This window comes from Helianthus annuus, chromosome 11, assembly GCF_002127325.2.
Source record: "Helianthus annuus cultivar XRQ/B chromosome 11, HanXRQr2.0-SUNRISE, whole genome shotgun sequence".
In the NCBI taxonomy this organism is placed as follows: domain Eukaryota; kingdom Viridiplantae; phylum Streptophyta; class Magnoliopsida; order Asterales; family Asteraceae; genus Helianthus; species Helianthus annuus.
This window is the reverse complement of record NC_035443.2, coordinates 178,277,053-178,295,419: the sequence shown is the minus strand read 5'-3', so window position 1 is coordinate 178,295,419 and position 18,367 is coordinate 178,277,053. Positions and strand designations below refer to the sequence as shown.

Below are 18,367 nucleotides of genomic sequence, written 5' to 3'. Positions count from 1 at the left end.
AATTATCCGATTGGCTAATCGGTCCTGTTAACACAAGGCTTGACAACCACATTAGTCGCTATTGTCAAATGGTGTTATCACCACCATTTGACCCGTTTGGACTATATGCCCAACGTTATCTATTTAATCAAAAACATCGTTTTTGATTTCCAATTCATACATCCATCCCATCCCGGATTTTATTATCATGCCCCTTTTCTTTTAAACTCTTTTCTTACAAATTCAACCCATTTCGGCTTACGCCATGGGTATTCTTTTAACTTCGATTTACATTAGTCAACACTTGACAAATTTCCATTTTATCCTTTTTATCATTATTAGATTACACTACAAGGTAATCTTAACGGGAATTCATAATTTCTTAAATCATTACATGATTTATTTACCGGTTTGCCCTTTTTGCCATAAACCAAGGTTTTTATCATCTTTATATGTTCCGAATCGTATCGATCGCGTCAGAAACGCATATTTTCTATATTATCGTTATCGCATTTATATCGTATAGAATAAACAAATATTCTACAAAATTGTGTAAGTTTCACTTTCCTTGCATCCCGAATACGCTTTTTCTTTATGCTTGACTCGTTCGACCCGCTTCCTCCCCAAGCTTCACCTAGCTTGTTAAGCGCCAACTATCATTCATCATTCACAAGGTTGTTAGATTAGTCATTCTAAATCATGACTTTCACACCTTATGAATCTTTGACTACTTTTCTTATTGAACTAAATCATAAATCATGAGTTTAATTCTTGTGTCAAGACCCACTTCAAATCAAGTATGAACTCTTAACAATTCCTCATTTTGTTCAAGTAGTTCATTCATACAAGTTAGTATGGTGTTTATAAACACCAATACATCATCAATTTCATTAAATCATCCAAAAACCCATTTTTCAAGTCATGTATGATCAACACTCAAACTTGGAAATTGTTCAAGTATATTGCATCAACTATCAAGGATGATGATTTCTAGCCTAAACATATCCTCATCATCACTACACAATCAAAACCCACTTGTCTAAAAGTGGTAAATCATCAAATTATTCAAATCATAGAAATTTTACTTCAAATTTCTACTTAGGGTTTGTTCCTAAGCAATCACACTTCACTAATTCGGCCATAGCCTCTACGATTCGTACATAGATTGCATCATGCAAAGTTAATCGATTTTCACAACTTTAAGAATGTTAGAAATTCGACATGCCTTACGATCCCCTTGACTTGGTGACCGTTTCTATGTGTTCAAATCCGAATTTTGCCCTTGTTTGATCCTCCAATTTGAAGATCTTGTTGAAATTAGGGTTTGGCTCCATGAGAGCTTGCTCCTGTCGATTACAGAACACACACTTCAAGTGTGTGTTTTGTTTTGATTTTTCTTTTATTTTATAACTTATTAAGTTATCCCAATTTAACCCCTCATGTTTGGTTCGTTATTATGTAGACCACAACCTACTTATTTTCCACAATATTCCCACTTTCTAACTAGGTTAAATATTCCTAGTCAACTTAGCGGGTTTGGGAATATTTATGACTAAGTTTATTTTAGGTCCCGTTAACTCGGGCCTTCTATCATTTTATTTCTTAGAAGCTTTTATTCACTTTTTATTTATTATTAGGATTAATTATTTAAATCCTAATATTTACCGGGTAAACTTTTTACCACTAGCGGTATTTTACCCGTCAGTAATATTTCGTGGTTTGATTACCAAACCCGTTTTTGCGGTGTTACAAGTCTACCCCCCTTAAAGAGGTTTCGTCCCCGAAACCTTCCTTTTGTAGTCCATTATTGTTAGTATTACCCGAAAAAAAAATACGGTAATATCTTTTTGGTTACGAAACATCTATGTACCTCATACGACACAATGTAACTTGAAATAACGTGATTCCGTTATTTCTACTAGTTTAGTTAACTTAGCGATATTCATCGCTTTTATATATTATCGAACTCCTTGTGAATCTGTTACCTTGACCCGTTTAAAGGTCTTTTAGTGAAATCATTCACTTTTAGCAACTATTTCTTTTGTTTTCAAATTCGTTTATTCGGTTCAGTTACACCGAATCCTCCGCTTACGAGCAAACCAAATTTCTCGATTTGAATTGCTGACCTTCACTGGTCTCACTAACTAGACTTATTAGTCTAGTTACTTTTTGCCGCTCGCTTGGTTATAATGCGGTTCTACTTCACATTACATTTCTTCACCGTGATCGTGTCGCATCATGTTTAATTTATATATCTACCTTTCATTTTTGAAAGGATCACTTTTCGAATATATCGTCTTGCGCCTATCAGCGTCAAGACTCGAATCTTTCATGCTTACTATTCAAATTCCTATCAGAATTTATGTTTGTAAAAACGTTAATTCTTACTAAAACTGAATTTTAGTTTAACGTTTTTCTCTTTAACTATGTCAATTACTCATATCAAGGAAATTGACAACCCATAATTTATTGTTTTCTGTTCCCGTTTTACACGTACATCTTTCATGTGTAAGGTCTCGCGGGCCGTTACTTTCAGCTTATATCCTTTATCTTTATTGACTGAGTTGTCACATGTCCTCTTAGTATCATTAGTCTGTTAACAGGTTTATCACGTGCTTGTTTTATATTAACAAGCGTTTTGTATTTGTCATGACATTTTCTTAACTTTGAATAGTTTTGCCGGCTAGACTAATTAGCCACCGTCACTTCATACCCCGTCACACGGGTATACTATTTTGCCATCTCCGGCCTTATGTGTGTTTAAGATTTTCTAAACCATCTCATACTACTTATGTTTGTTAAAACATTGCTTTTGACTAAAAACTAAATTTTTAGTTTACATTTTCTCCTTGTCTTATATCTTTTTCTCATGTCTAGGAATTTTCGTTCTAAGTTTTATTCCTGGCCGTTATTATTTTACACGGAGAATTGTAACTAGTTTCCCTTACTTTACAATATTGACCCGTAGGTTTCTTCACTTAGCCTCATGGGCTATTTCTTTTAAATTTTTCACCCTTTTAAGGTGGGATCTCAACAGTTCGTTTCTTTCATTTATGACCCAAGGGTCTTCTCGGTCCCGTAGACCTTGACATTTCTTTGAATCCCGTAGGTTATGATGATCCCATAGATCATCTTTTATTCGTGTCTGTATTCAAATGTGTATATGTATACATGTATAGCTTCAAGGCATCCCTTGTTATATTGGAAATCATTTATTTTCGCTTTTTAAACTTTAGTTGACCTTGACCGTAGTCTAAGACTTCATTTGTTTACTTTCGGACTAATCCCCCGACTTTATGACTTCTGACGTTAATTACACGTCAGTTCGTTCTACGCCTACCGTTTCCCGGTTCATTCTTATACCTCTTGACAACCCTTTACATAGGTTTGTTAACAACTCACACTTTTATTTATTCAGTCCGCGCCCACTTACATTAGCAAGCGTCATCATTTATTTAATTCATTTGACTTGTTCTTGTGAAATTTCATCACTGGTGAACGTCAAATTTCATTCTTTGTTCGACCCGTTCGACTTTTAACTAGTTGAACGTAATTTTTATCAAAATTTATGTTTGCGAAAATTCTTGTCATCTTTTAGTCATGACTCATATTCCGAGTCTTTTGACTTTCTATTTTGCGTTCCTGTTTCTCAGTCTACGCATGCGTTTTAATCCTTACCCACCAACCGGGTGTTTTACCGAAGTCGTTATTATTGCAACCCTTACGGTATGCATTATGACTTCGTTTCGTTTTTTTTATTCCTACTTTGTTTTCAAATTTGGCGTTTTACAAAATTGGCCTGTTAAGAGTCATATTTGCATTCTCCGGGTTCGAGTGTAAGCACACCCCTCCCAATTGCATACCTTAATCATTTTACATTAATCTTTGTCCCTTCACTCGGGCTCGTCATCCTAATGTAATATGCTTCCGTCACCCGGCTGTGTGTTTACATTATTATCAAATATTTTGCTCCTTTGATTCATTTGGGTACTTTTTAAGTTAGTCCCATTCACCCCACCCTTACTACATCGGACATAAATGTGTCCATCATAAGAAGTTCGTGGTACCACGTGTTCACTACTTACTTGGCCAGAGTAAGCGATCAACACCTGGTATACATGACCTTTTTATAATTTTCACATTACACCCCATGTAAGTAATGCCTCTATTGGTTTTTCTTGGAAATAGTATCCCGGATAGGTTTTCTATTCAGGTTTTTCCAAGTTTTCAATCTACATATGCAACTTTCAATTTCTGTATATTTGTTGCATATTACTTATTTATGCAATAGTTTAAAACGTGCACCTGATAATGCTTGCTCTATCAGGCTCTCCTTTTTCCGTTAACCTTGTTCGTGATCGCTACGCGATTTAGATCCTTGGTGAGTATGCTTTGCTTGTCATACATCGGACCGTTTCATCCTCATATCCGTAATTTGTCCAACTCTCGTCATCTTCAGATGCGAGTGTCCTTCAATTGAAACATTCACAAAAGTTAGTAGTGTCGTCATTAATAATCGCCCGTATTATAATACAATGCTTTTCCACTATACGTGTCAACACACGTAATTTCATTGACTATATCTGTCCTTTATCGATTTGATTGATATATCGTGTATTACACGATAACCCTATGTGTTGTTCTTCAACACTTTAATCATACCCAATCATTACTATATACATGTACTTACCGGATTTGCGATCAAGCCTCGAACCGAACACCAATCTTTATCAAGAGCGTAAGGTTTAAGTCCAAGCATAGCTTTCCCGCCATACTTGAATCTGTTAAACCAAGGCTCTGATACCAACTTGTAACACCCTTGTTATTATTTTAAAGGTTTTCGTATAAATAACGAAAATAAACATGTAACTACTATTAAGTATCCTTAGAAAATACGAGTTTACTAAAACTTTTACAATTTTAAAAGTTTGAACAACTTAATGTAATCGGATTCGTCGTTTTAAAGATACGACAAAACGTCGCGCGGAAGCTTGTATTTTATCGTGTTCGGTTCCTCATCGAGCTTGATCTTCATCCGGGCACTCTTGGCAATCACCTATGATCAAAACCAACTTAAAAGCTAGTTTTGATAGTCAAATATTAAGTTCAAACAAGTACAGGGGTTAAAATGACAAAAATTAAAAATTTTCCGGAGTTAGGGGCGTCGCGTGACGCCAAGGGCCTAGGCGTCACGCCTAGCCCTTGTTTTCACAGACTGTTGCCTTCAGTTGTTGCTGTACATTCCCAGCTCAACCCGATTTCACGGAAACGACCATAACTTCTTCGTTATTGATCCGTTTTACCCGATTCTTTTTCCTACGTGTCCGTAATTTAATTCTCCATCTTATGGAGTTAAAATCCAACATCCAACATAAATAAATTTTGAGACTTTCAAGCCTTTGACTCATTACCTTTTTATCAAATTTTACCCGTTTATGCATTTTATCAAACAAACATATTTGTTTGATTCCTACATCACCTACACTTCTTCAAATAAATGTTATGTACCATATTAGGTTCTAATTCACAGGTTTATTACACAATTTAAACCCATTTTCGCTCGTATGCTTATTTTGACTCGTTAAGGGTATTTAAGCACTTTCGAGCCTAAAATAGCTTTCGATTGCTTCTAGCATTCTGTTACCACATTTCTTATCCTATAATCTCCCACCCCAACTGTATTTAAGGTAGGTTTAATGTGGTGATCGATATAAACCATATTTTACCTCTCGAATCATTATTTTACAGCAAAAACTCAAATAGTGTCATTTAGCTAATATAATACCTCTTTCAGCTTCTATACTTATTCTAAGTATTTACCTAGTCATAAAACTCGTTTCCAAACACCTTTAAGGGTCGTTTGTTCCATTTAGCTTACAAGGGCGTTTTGGTCGATTTTAGTCCTTTTATGACGAAGGACTCTCTCTCAAATTATTCGACCAAAATAACACTTTTAACTACAACATAATTATGCATACCTGGCCCGGATCAACAAGTAGACCTGATATATACCTTGTTTTCATTATCACACCATCAATGGTGACGCAATTATCCGATTGGCTAATCGGTCCTGTTAACACAAGGCTTGACAACCACATTAGTCGTTGTTGTCAAATGGTGTTATCACCACCATTCGACCCGTTTGGACTATATGCCCAACGTTATCTACGTTTTTGATTTCCAATTCATACATCCATCCCATCCCGGATTTTATTATCATGCCCCTTTTCTTTTAAACTCTTTTTCTTACAAATTCAACCCATTTCGGCTTACGCCATGGGTATTCTTTTAACTTTGATTTACATTAGTCAACACTTGACGAATTTCCATTTTATCCTATTTATCATTATTAGATTACACTACAAGGTAATCTTAACGGGAATTCATAATTTCTTAAATCATTACATGATTTATTTACCGTTTTGCCCTTTTTGCCATAAACCAAGGTTTTTATCATCTTTATATGTTCCGACTCGTATCGATCGCGTCGGAAACTCATATTTTCTATATTATCGTTATCGCATTTATATCGTATAGACTAAAAAAATATTCTACAAAATTGTGTAAGTTTCACTTACCTTGCATCCCGAATACGCTTTTTCTTTATGCTTGACTCGTTCGACCCGCTTCCTCCCCAAGCTTCACCTAGCTTGTTAAGCGCCAACTATCATTCATCATTCACAAGGTTGTTAGATTAGTCATTCTAAATCATGACTTTCACACCTTATGAATCTTTGACTACTTTTCTTATTGAACTAAATCATAAATCATGAGTTTAATTCTTGTGTCAAGACCCACTTCAAATCAAGTATGAACTCTTAACAATTCCCCATTTTGTTCAAGTAGTTCATTCATACAAGTTAGTATGGTGTTTATAAACACCAATACATCATCAATTTCTTTAAATCATCCAAAAACCCATTTTTCAAGTCATGTATGATCAACACTCAAACTTGGAAATTGTTCAAGTATCTTGCATCAACTATCAACGATGATGATTTCTAGCATAAACATATCCTCATCTTCACTACACAATCAAAACCCACTTGTCTAAAAGTGGTAAATCATCAAATTATTCAAATCATAGAAATTTTACTTCAAATTTCTACTTAGGGTTTGTTCCTAAGCAATCACACTTCACTAATTCGGCCATAGCCTCTACGATTCGTACATAGATTGCATAATGCAAAGTTAATCGATTTTCACAACTTCAAGAATGTTCGAAATTCGACATACCTTACGATCCCCTTGACTTGGTGACCGTTTCTATGTGTTCAAATCCGAATTTGGCCCTTATTTGATCCTCCAATTTAAAGATCTTGTTGAAATTAGGGTTTGGCTCCATGAGAGCTTGCTCCTGTCGATTACAGAACACACACTTCAAGTGTGTGTTTTGTTTTGATTTTTCTTTTATTTTATAACTTATTAAGTTATCCCAATTTAACCCCTCATGTTTGGTTCGTTATTAAGTAGACCATAACCTACTTATTTTCCACAATATTCCCACTTACTAACTAGGTTAAATATTCCTAGTCAACTTAGCGGGTTTGGGAATATTTATGACTAAGTTTATTTTAGGTCCCGTTAACTCGGGCCTTCTATCATTTTATTTCTTAAAAGCTTTTATTCACTTTTTATTTATTATTAGGATTAATTATTTAAATCCTAATATTTACCGGGTAAACTTTTTACCACTAACGGTATTTTACCCGTCAGTAATATTAACGTGGTTTGATTACCAAACCCGTTTTTGGGGTGTTACACTCTTATTGTTAATGAGGTGTGCTCTTGGATAAAGAAGAATAAGAAGAAAGTTTTCATGCTTAAAATCGACTTTGAGAAAGCCTATGATAACGTCAATTGGAACTTCGTGGTGTCGATGCTTGCTCAAATGGGATTCCCCGACCAGTGGTGCAAATGCATTTATGGTATTTTAGAGTTGGCGAGGACAACAGTGTTGGTTAATGGTGCTGCAACTTTTGATTTCCAATGTCATAAGGATACGAAACAAGGAGACCCGATTTATCCTTTCTTATTTCTTAATGTCATGGAAGCGTTATCTTGCATGTTCGATAAAGCGGTGGAGGGAGGGGATGTGGTGGGAATTCGACTCCCGAACGATGGTTCTCTTCTATCCCATCTTTTATATGCCGACGACGCTATTATCATGGGGGAGTGGTCGAGGGGTAATGTTGTGAATGTGGTTAGGTTGCTTCGTTTTTTTCACGTGTGTTCGGGTTAAAGATTAACCTTGCTAAGTCTAATATGTATAGGATCGGGATGGAAGATAGAAGGGTGGAAGAGGTGGCTTCGTTGGTTGGGTGCAAAGCGATATCTCTTCCTTTTAAATATCTTTGCCTAACGGTGGGGGCGAATATGAATCGGGTGAAGAACTAGATACTAGTTTATGAAGTTTTTGAGGCTAGGCTCTCCATATGGAATGCTGCTTTGCTCTCGATTGGGGGTAGGTTGATTCTCATTAACTCTATTTTGGAAAGTCTTCCTAATTATTACTTTTATTTGGGGTGGTTCTTAAGAGATTAATAAAATGCATTGGGTTGCTTGGGAGAGGGTGGCGTACCCGAAAGACGTTGGAGCATTGGGTTTATGCAAATTAAAGACTATAAATTATGCGTTATTATCGAAATGGGGAGTGAGAGTTAAGACGGAAAAGGAGAATTTACGGGTGAAAGTGGATGAAGCGGTTCAATCGTACATGAGCTGTTGGAGTTTCCTTCCGTTTAGATCTAATTACAGCAGCGTCTGGGTTAATATTGCTAAGTATATTTCGCAACCTGTTACTAAAAATACGTTTATCAGGAACCTTATGAGGGTGGGAGATCAGTAACGAGACTGATATCAAGTTCTGGTTGGATCCGTGGCTTTAGACCGAACCGTTGAAGGACCGTTTTCCGATGTTTCGGTTGGATAAAAACAAGAAGTGCTTGGTCAAGGACCGATGTAACACCTCGTAAAATCATGTCCAATAATGTGTTGACACGTGTAATGAATCCTAACAAAGTCGAATGTTGACTAAGAGGGACTATTTTCGTCAAAAATAAAAAACTTTGTATATAGAAGGACTGAAAGTGTCAACATGCCTAAACTAGGCCTCTGAGTGACCTTATATGGTGTCCGTATTCTCAAATGAGCCACTTGTTGGACGAGAGGAGCCGTTTGCGAAATTATTTGAAAGTTTGTGCAATAAGGGTTAAAAGTGTCAGTATATTAATTCTTACCTCTGAGTGACCTTTTAACAAACCGAGAGCTTCATTATGTTTCATAATATTCTCGGGAATGCCAAATATTGGCTATGCAAGGCTTTTATGCCAAAAAGTGAAGTTACGCGCAAGTTTGAAAGTTAAAGGGGTTAAAAGCGTCAATATGTTTAATTATACCTCTGAATGACCTTTTAACGAAACCAAAGCATCGTGATGTATTATAATACTCTCAAGAATGCCTAACATGGACTGGATAAAGCTTCGAAGCTATTAAACGATGATATGCGCAAGTTTGCGCATTAGAGGGACCAAAAGCGTCAACTTTTGAATCTACGCCTCTCGGGGACCTTTTAAGTGAACTGGAGCATTGTAATAATTGGACATACATTCTGGGATGCCCATTATGGGCTATGGAAGGCTTGGATATCATTAACCGTTATTTCGCGCTACTTTGCGCAATTAAGGGACTAATTGCGTCAAACTACAAAAGTAGGTCGAATCGTTTAATAACGGACCTTCTGGATTATATCCATGAGTTAAACATACCATATTTATCCTTTATATAGCTTAGATATAGGCTTAGAGGTGTTTGGTGCGCAAAAATAAACTTTTATGTCATGCAGGGACTAAATGTGTCAAAAAGTGCACAAGTTTGCACTTTCGCGCATATCTCGCATTCTGAATATCCCCGGACACCCAAAAATTTATGTAAGCACTAAAATATTTTATTTTAGTGTGTGGCATGATAAAATTCCACTTGTCGCGTAATTTGAACCATTTTTAGCGTTCGTTCGTGTTTCATCGTAATTAGACGCATAACGCGACCGGCCAAACGAACCAACATCTGAGATACTTCCGGGCATATTTTGAGTCCTCTAAACATTATTGACCTTGTAGAGCCTTAAACATGGCTTGGCGGGCCTCAGATGTGTTGAAAATGGCATTATGTAAATGCAGGGGCTAAAACTGCCAAGCTGCCAAACTTATTTTTCTGGGCCAGACCCCATGCGGGCCGCGTGAGCCTGGGCTACACATCTATGTTGGCCGCGAGGCCCAGAGCTGCAGTTATTTTTTTTCCTCTCTTGTTTTGCTTGGTGACCACTCCTATCATCTTCCAACCAATCATAAACGAATCCTTGGTCATCAAGACATTAGTAACAGCTGTTATAACAGTTGTAAGGACCTGATTAATCCTCCTAACACATGTATTGATCCAATTCAAATCCAAAAACTATATATAGGATAAGAACCCATCCAATTCTTTTGTTCACCTTTCATTCTATCATTCTATCTCTCAATCTGGAGCTTTAGGATCTGATGGGAACTTGTATTCTTGTAGAAAAGATAGCATGGACCCATTGTAAGTGTCTTAGCCTACCTTATAGTTCAAATTTATGTTTTAATAACCGAAAAGTCAAGTTATCATATATTAGCTTTGACCTTCGGTTTATATTATCATGGTTCAGCCCCTGATCAAATTGAAAGTGGGTATAAGACCATAGTTAGGCAGGTGATTAACCCCTGAAAGGGCACCTCCTAATTCCTTCGTTTGCTTAGTTAATTGTCGGGTCAAACCGTTTAGGTAAAAAGTCAAACCTGGCAGATTTTGTGTATTAATTAAACCATAGATGCAGAGGTTATAAATTATATTTTAACACTCTAATAACTTGGTAATGATTATTAGAACATGTCTAAGCTGGTCCAACTCGACAATTCTAAGCTTAGGGTCGGTTCGCAACCGAAAGTCGCAAAAGCTTGGCTATGCTTTGACTTTTCAGTTCTGACCCGATTAAGCTTGATTCTTCCATGTTTTAAGCTTCCATTAGGACCATATTATTCAGTAGTATAACCCTCTGGAGTTATATTGCATGGTTCCTTGTGGTTTGAATTATACGCTAGTTTCCGCAATTATGCTTATAAACGCCCATTATGCCCTTTTGACATAAGGATGAGATTTTTAGAAATGTGAGAGGACAAAAACCTTTGTTACTGATATATAAGCTTGTCCCGAAAATTTGACATCAGTTCTTGGTCCCAAATATGAGTTATGCTCGATATCGTAATTAGAAACTTTTAACTAAGTAAATTTCGATATCTTGCATAAAGCATGTTTAAACTTGGATTTTGACCCAAAACTCATTACCTACTGTTAGGATATTATTTTTAGGGATTGTTGGAATTATTGATCAGATTATAAACTGATCATATCATAAAGTTCTTGTATTATTCGGTAAATGACGATAATACCCTTTTCATGTATAAAATAAGATTTACAAATGATTTGAATGCCAAACCTTTTCCTACTAATTTCATATATTAAATAAATTATTTTGAGCATTCAAAACTGATCAAAATCTCAGATTTCCATAAAACCCCTTAATTATCGTCAATTAGCGATTTTTACACTATTTAGGTGCATAGTATGGTTTTAAACCATAATTAACACCTAACACTTATTACCTACTGAATTTTTAAACAAATTTTAATATTATTACAGTAGGTATAAGTCGTAAACTCAGACTTCCAAAAATGCCCGTAAAAGCATATGTGAAATGACCAAAATACCCTTTCGGGACATAGTTTGGCCATAAATGGTAAAACTCACATATGTATGATATCTTACTGATGTAATGAGATAAAATAAATATTTTTACTGATTAGAAAGGACCAGAACTTCAGTTTGTTATAAAATCTCTTTTATAAGTATTAAAATGACCAAAATGCCCCTACGGGACTTAAAATGGTTTTAAATACTTTTTGGGCATATATGTTGACATCCTACTGATGTATTGACATATTCTAAGCATAATAACATATGGAACTTGTATATAGTTCATTTGGTTACCCATTACGCATTTATGCGTTCGGATCGGTTTGTGTAACTAGTTTACGTAAAATAGCCGAAACGGGTTTAACCTTATCGCTTTCACTTCAAAATCCAGAATGTGTTTAATTTACCCATATAATACAAGTACCCAAACTTGTAGGGTCTAAATAACATTCTATTCCGGTCATCGCTTAATCTAGCGTATCGTACCGTATCTAAAAACTTTAAGCTAGCCGGTCTGAGTCTACGACTTAAGTAAGACCATTAGCATTCTGAAATTGGTTATATATTACCATCACTCCAGACTAGAGCCACCCGGTAAAAGCTACCTGCATTTAGATAGATTGGATACGACTGAGTTATTATGCTGTGAATCAAGTATTAGCTCAGGTAAATACTTTTAACTTATTTTCCCTTATACGGGCTTGGGATACGGTAAATTAATACCGCTTGGTCGGGTGTGGATCAATCAAATGCCGGATTGTGGCTAGTAAATCCACAAAACCTGTTTTGATACTGTTATGTTGATGACTTAAACACTGGGGGTTAACGACCGTGTCCTGGATATATTCTTGGCTCATTCATTTGTAAATGGCCACGACCTATGCGCAGGGTGTAGGCATACACCGAAAAGATGCCAATAATAAATTATTAATTACCCACAAGTTGGGGATAACTCCTTTATGGGTTTTAAAAGTGGTGTGTCGTTTAATCATGTCTCAGTCTTTGTACTGGGCCCCATATGTACGGTAAGCATGTAATTCAGTATACAAGATTTTTATTAAGAATTGTCCCAAGTTATAAACGGTTTTGTGCCTTGTGCACTTAAATCAATTTTCATAAACTCTTTTCAAATGAGTCGGTTAAATTGTATTTACCAGTAAAAACTGACGTATTTTCAAAAGGCTAAGTGGCAGGTACTACTCGTAATAGGCTGGGAGTTGCTCGGTGTCGAAAAAGAGGATCTTGCAAATCCTTAAAGATGCCATAAAGTCTGCTAAGCTTCATTTTATACATTCTGTAATGATCCTCCCGTGGATTTGATATTACAGATTCGTCCATAATAAATACTTTGATATTTTCAGACATTGAGTTTGAAATAATATTTTATATTCCAAGACTTCCGCTGTGCTATTCTGTGTATGTTTGACCATGATGATATCAACTACGTCACGATACCCCACTGGGCCCACCGGTGATATGTGGAATTATCGGGGTGTGACAACCGAGTAGTTCAACCTTTTTTCTAATCCTACAGGTACTTGGGAGTGGAGTTCGACGCCTAACACGAACGCTGAGTTGGCGGAGTGGGCTCAGCTGAGCTCTCAGATGCGGTCTTTTCAGCTGCCAGACTCGAGAGATGGGTGGAGGTGGCAGGGGATTGCTGTAGACGGGTATAGTGTTGCAGCTATTAAGTATATTATTGAGCATGGTGAAGACTTTAGCAATCGGTATGTTATGAATTGGTGCCGGTGGGTCCCGCTGAAATGTAAAATCTTCGCCTGTAGAGCTGAATTGGACAGGATCCGACTATGGCAACTCTCAGGAGAAGAAACATAGAGGTGCCAGACGAGACGTGTATGCTCTGTAACGACACCGGGGAGTCAGTTGACCACCTCTTTTCTGGGTGCACGATGGCTTCAGTTTTGTGGCAGAGAATTTGTGCTTGGTGTAAGGCTTCGAGTCTCTTTGCTTTTTCGTTCCGTGATATTCTAGAGGTTCACCAATTCAGCAGGCTCAGTGGGGCTAGTAGAGAGGTGTTTTAAGGCCTTTTGATCATTACGTGTTGGCGTATTTGGAAGGCGAGAAATGGTTGTAGGTTTGGGGGTAAACAAGTCTCGATAACCGATATCTTTAGTGAAGTTCGCTCTCTTGGGTATCTTTGGGTCAAAAAATAGATCGAAATGGAAAGATTTGTTTTAGGATAATTGGTGTAGATTTGTAATTATGTAGTGTCGTGGTTGTGTCGTATTAGTGTCATCTCTTACGACATTTTCCCTTTCTTTTTTTGTCTAAACATCTTAACCTATCGTTGACATTACTTACAAGTGTGCCATATCCATTGCTGTTTAAAAGCTTCTCACATACCCCTTTAAAATGCATGTATTTTCTACCACCAAAATGAAATTTTAATGTTTGTCTAATTTGATTTATTTTATTCAAAGGGAAATTTGTATCTCATATTTTGTGGTGTGATAATAACTAACTTATTATTATGCAATTTTTATAAATATACAGCGGTTAAGGAAGATAAAGGAGCTTTTGGTTCGTCAATTTTTTTTTTTTTTGTTTTGAACGGCTACTGACTCCAATAGTCGAGAGGTCTTCGCACCCACATGTATCCGAGTGATACATCCATGGGTCCTTAGTCACCCTCGGGCGTGGCATCCGAAAGTGACAAGGCGCTCCCCGAGAAAATTTTCAGCCGACAGCCACATGACTGCCGTTGCGGCCTCCGCACTCTGCACCCAGACCGCATGCTGGCACCAGAGCCGGAGTAACCGCACTGTAATAGAAAACTCGGGAGTGGCTCAGGATTCAAACCTGAGACCTTTCAGTCCCAAGCCCAAACCATCACTGCCATGACCACTGGGCTGAAGGCCAGGGTCTAGGTTCGTCAAATAATCGGACTCTGAATAATATTTCTATATTCGGACTCTGAATATTATTTCTTGATGTGTTTAATTCGTAAAATTGTTTGAAATTTGAATCCCAATTTGATTGGGAAATGAATCGTGACTAGACTTAATTCTCTCAAAATCCTTAGTGTAAACGAACCTATCATTTACCATTGTTGCTTCTGTCCCCCCCCCCCCCACCGGTGTCCCACACCACCCTGAACGCCTTGTAACCGCCGCCAACAAAACCACCTTGCTATTATATTATATGATAATGAATAATAATCATAACCATAATAATACTAATAACCATAATAATAATAATAATAATAATAATAATAATAATAATAATAATAATAATAATAATAATAATAATAATAATAATAATAATAATAATAATAATAATAATATATCGTTATTTTAACATATTATTTATCTATATTTGTCTCACCAAACACCCTTTTGACTCTCTTTTTGTCCATACTGATCATAAACCTCCATCAATCAATATAATAATTAAGACAACTAGATTTTTGCCCGCCGCGCGTTGCGCCGGCGGGACAAAGTCGTAAACCAAGCTCACCATTAAGTGAATACATTTCAATATCATTTCTCAACCAAACAAACGAAATTTGGATTCTAATTCTAACAAATTATGGGAGAACCAAAAACTTTTAAAATTAAATTTAGATTCCACTCCATCCCGGTTGCTGGGTAGTTATTACTCTTGGTTTTAGTGCCGGTTGCTGGGCAGGTAACTCATTCTAATTGTGTTATCTTGAAAACAAATAAATTAAGGAATGAGAGAATTAACATTGCCATGACAAACGACAGTTGTACTGGATACGCTTGTGAGCGCGTCTGCAAGGCTGCTTCTTCTTGTCCTGCTTGGCGACCTTTGGGTTTAGCCTCTCACCTTGCCCGCATGCACCAATGATCCGTGAACTTTACCTATGTAATCAAATTCAAATGTCTGTGTTAAAATCTTGAATTAACAATGAGTGTTTCTTTTATAGAATAAAAGAATTACTAACAACACCTATGTAAAAGTGTAAATATGATCCTTTAACATAATTAAATAGTTTAAGCAAGTTTTTTTGAAGCAAAGATGGCTGAAGCTATTATCTAAAATCTAAATTCAATTCAAAGATTAAGTACAATAATCATCATTTATGTTACATAACCAATAAAACATGCAAAATCACTAAACTGTTTCCATCACCTGATTAATTTTCAAAACAACTAAGTTGTACTCGATTAAAATTCTTCAATCAACAAAAGACAGTGCATCTGTTACATTCACTGCAAAACAAATGAACAAAAAAATGTTTAAAGAAGCAAAGTAAATGGAGAAATTTGAGAGAATTAATACCGGCGGTGACGAAATGGCGGTTATACTGGATACGCTTGTGAGCGTATCCACATGGCTGCCTCTTCTTGTCCCGCTTACGAAGGAGGTGACGGAGATAGTAGGCAGTAGTGGTGAGGGGTCATGGGGTTGGGTTGTTTACAACGGCTACCGGAGACGACAACAATGGTGATCGGTGGCACAGGTTGGTGGTGGCGGACAATAGTGTTGGTGTTGCTATCGGGAACAAACGCTGGTTTAAATGGCTCTGTGAAGAGAACAGGTTGAAAAACTATCCATCAAATGGTACTGAGTCTTCTATACTCTCCTTGGATAAACCGATCTACGCAAAAGATTGCCTCCACCCTCCGGTAACCGCTAGCGCGACCCCTCTCTCTCTATTTCTTCTTAGAATTACTCTATCTGCTGGAAAACCACCTCCGGTCAATAAGCTTCATCATCAATACAGAACCCTCATCGTAAACACAAACACAAAAATTATAATCATAAGAAACCGTAATTTAAATCTAGATGCTTACCAGATTGCCGACATCCTTACAACCTACCATCATCAATTTCCACTTATCATCGTTTGAAGAGCATTTCTGATTTCATCATTCGTAATCCCGATGGGCCTTCGATTTAAGGCAATTTTGAACCCTAGTGTTCGATGAGGGTGTTTTGGATCTGGCGAGCTTTAGCGATTGCAGTGACGATGGAGGTAAAAGCACCTCCTCACACTCTTATTGATCTGGCCAGCGACCCTTTTTAAGCTCTCTCTCCTCATCTCTCTCTCTCCAAAATCCAAATACTACATGTTTGCAAACAAATGAGAAACTAAAAAGGAACTTATAGAAATTAAAAAACGAAAAAAGAAAAATTCCAAAACTGATTATACCTAAATCATATTCTGCCATTGTGCTATTATATCTTCAATCTCCAAATGCCTCCTAGTTGAAACCCCGCCCGTATGGATGTTATTAGATTCGACCGCTCACCCCTTGCCTGGAAGGTGAAACAACAAATGCAGTTTAATTTAAAATTAACATAAAAAATCTGATTAAGTAATCAAGTTGTCGGGAATGTCTTAATACCGTTCATGTGCTCAGAGTTATGATCTGTTCGTGTTGAATGAGGTTGGCCATGATCTGAAACTATCTATAGCAGCCCCTGATGTACCATTTGAACTATCACCATCGTCATTTGCTGCTCAACATCATCTCACAAAACCATTCGATATCCAAAGGTTGCCGGAATTCAGAAGAACCATCCTATCAAACTCCAATCCACCAAAAATTAGTTCTTGCTTGTAGATCTAAATAGAAACGAAATATGCAAGCCCAAAGGGGCTTGCCGGAATTCTAATCTGGGGGATATAAAGTGATAAATGGCTCACCTAGTGTCTCTCAGTTGCCGTAGGTAAAGACTGATCTACTCAGATTACATACATACACCTTGAATAAGTTCGCTGGAACCCTAATATAACCAAAAGAACACTCAAAATCATATAGAAACCCAACAATAAAATCAAATTCAGATAACTAAAGCTCAAAATCGAAGAACGAACCTGAACATGAAAAGTAGAAACAGAGAAAGAGCATAGCACGAAGAAGACGATGGAACGACACATAATTAGCTGTGCTGGTGCGATTGGAGATGATGGCGGTGTTTCCGGTGGTGGTGCCGTACCACCTGCCGTCTCTCGCTCTCTCTGAAAGCCGTTAGGGTTTCTAAAGATGAAATTGGGTGGAGAGATGTGTCTTGATAGGCATCGTGGCATCCAAAAAGGGAAGAGGAAAAGAGGGATCGAACCGCCGTCGTTTTCTGTGTTAAAACAGGTTACACCAACCACTTTAACAAATGCCCAGATGTGTAAAATGATGAAATAAAACTGTATATGTACAATAATGTAATGGAGTAGTTACTGTTCATTGGCTTTGTTTTTTAATATATGTATAATAGTATTTAATATTCATATTTTGATAACGATTCGTCTCTTTAGTGTCAATTACACAATATTTCATATAATTAGGAGCTTTTATAGATAGTTTAAGTGGGGATGGTTGAAATGAAAACCATTTTTATTGTCAAAACTCGAAAACTAACTAAAAAAAGCCTAAAAAACACACCAAAATTTTTGTTTTCAATTTTTTTATAAAAATCGCAGGTTTTTTATATAAGAAAAACTTATTTTCAAAAAAAAAAAAAATTGTAGTACACATGTGTAATAATACACATGTGTAGTACACATACACATGTGTATACACATGTGTAATATTACACATGTGCACTACAAAAAAAAAAGTTTTTTTTTTGAAATTTTTTTTATATATATATAAAATGGCGAAAATTGGTATGCAAAAAAAAAAAAAAA

At 36.6% G+C, this 18,367-nt stretch overlaps 1 long non-coding RNA gene across 5 annotated transcripts; it reads right to left on the bottom strand.

Annotated features, from left to right (window-relative positions):
* Positions 1-15,224: 15,224 nt before the first annotated feature.
* On the bottom strand, positions 15,225-17,825 carry LOC110891226. Of its 5 annotated transcripts, none has more exons than XR_004873231.1 (8): positions 17,561-17,825; positions 17,390-17,469; positions 17,088-17,272; positions 16,892-16,998; positions 16,533-16,804; positions 16,018-16,419; positions 15,868-15,947; positions 15,225-15,596 (listed from the first exon to the last, which is right to left on the bottom strand). It is a non-coding gene; the product is annotated as an uncharacterized LOC110891226 (long non-coding RNA). The 5 variants fall into 5 exon arrangements; XR_002565148.2 differs by having other exon boundaries at positions 16,018-16,445; positions 17,088-17,264; positions 17,561-17,824; XR_002565151.2 differs by having other exon boundaries at positions 16,018-16,431; positions 17,088-17,264; positions 17,561-17,824.
* Positions 17,826-18,367: the final 542 nt, after the last annotated feature.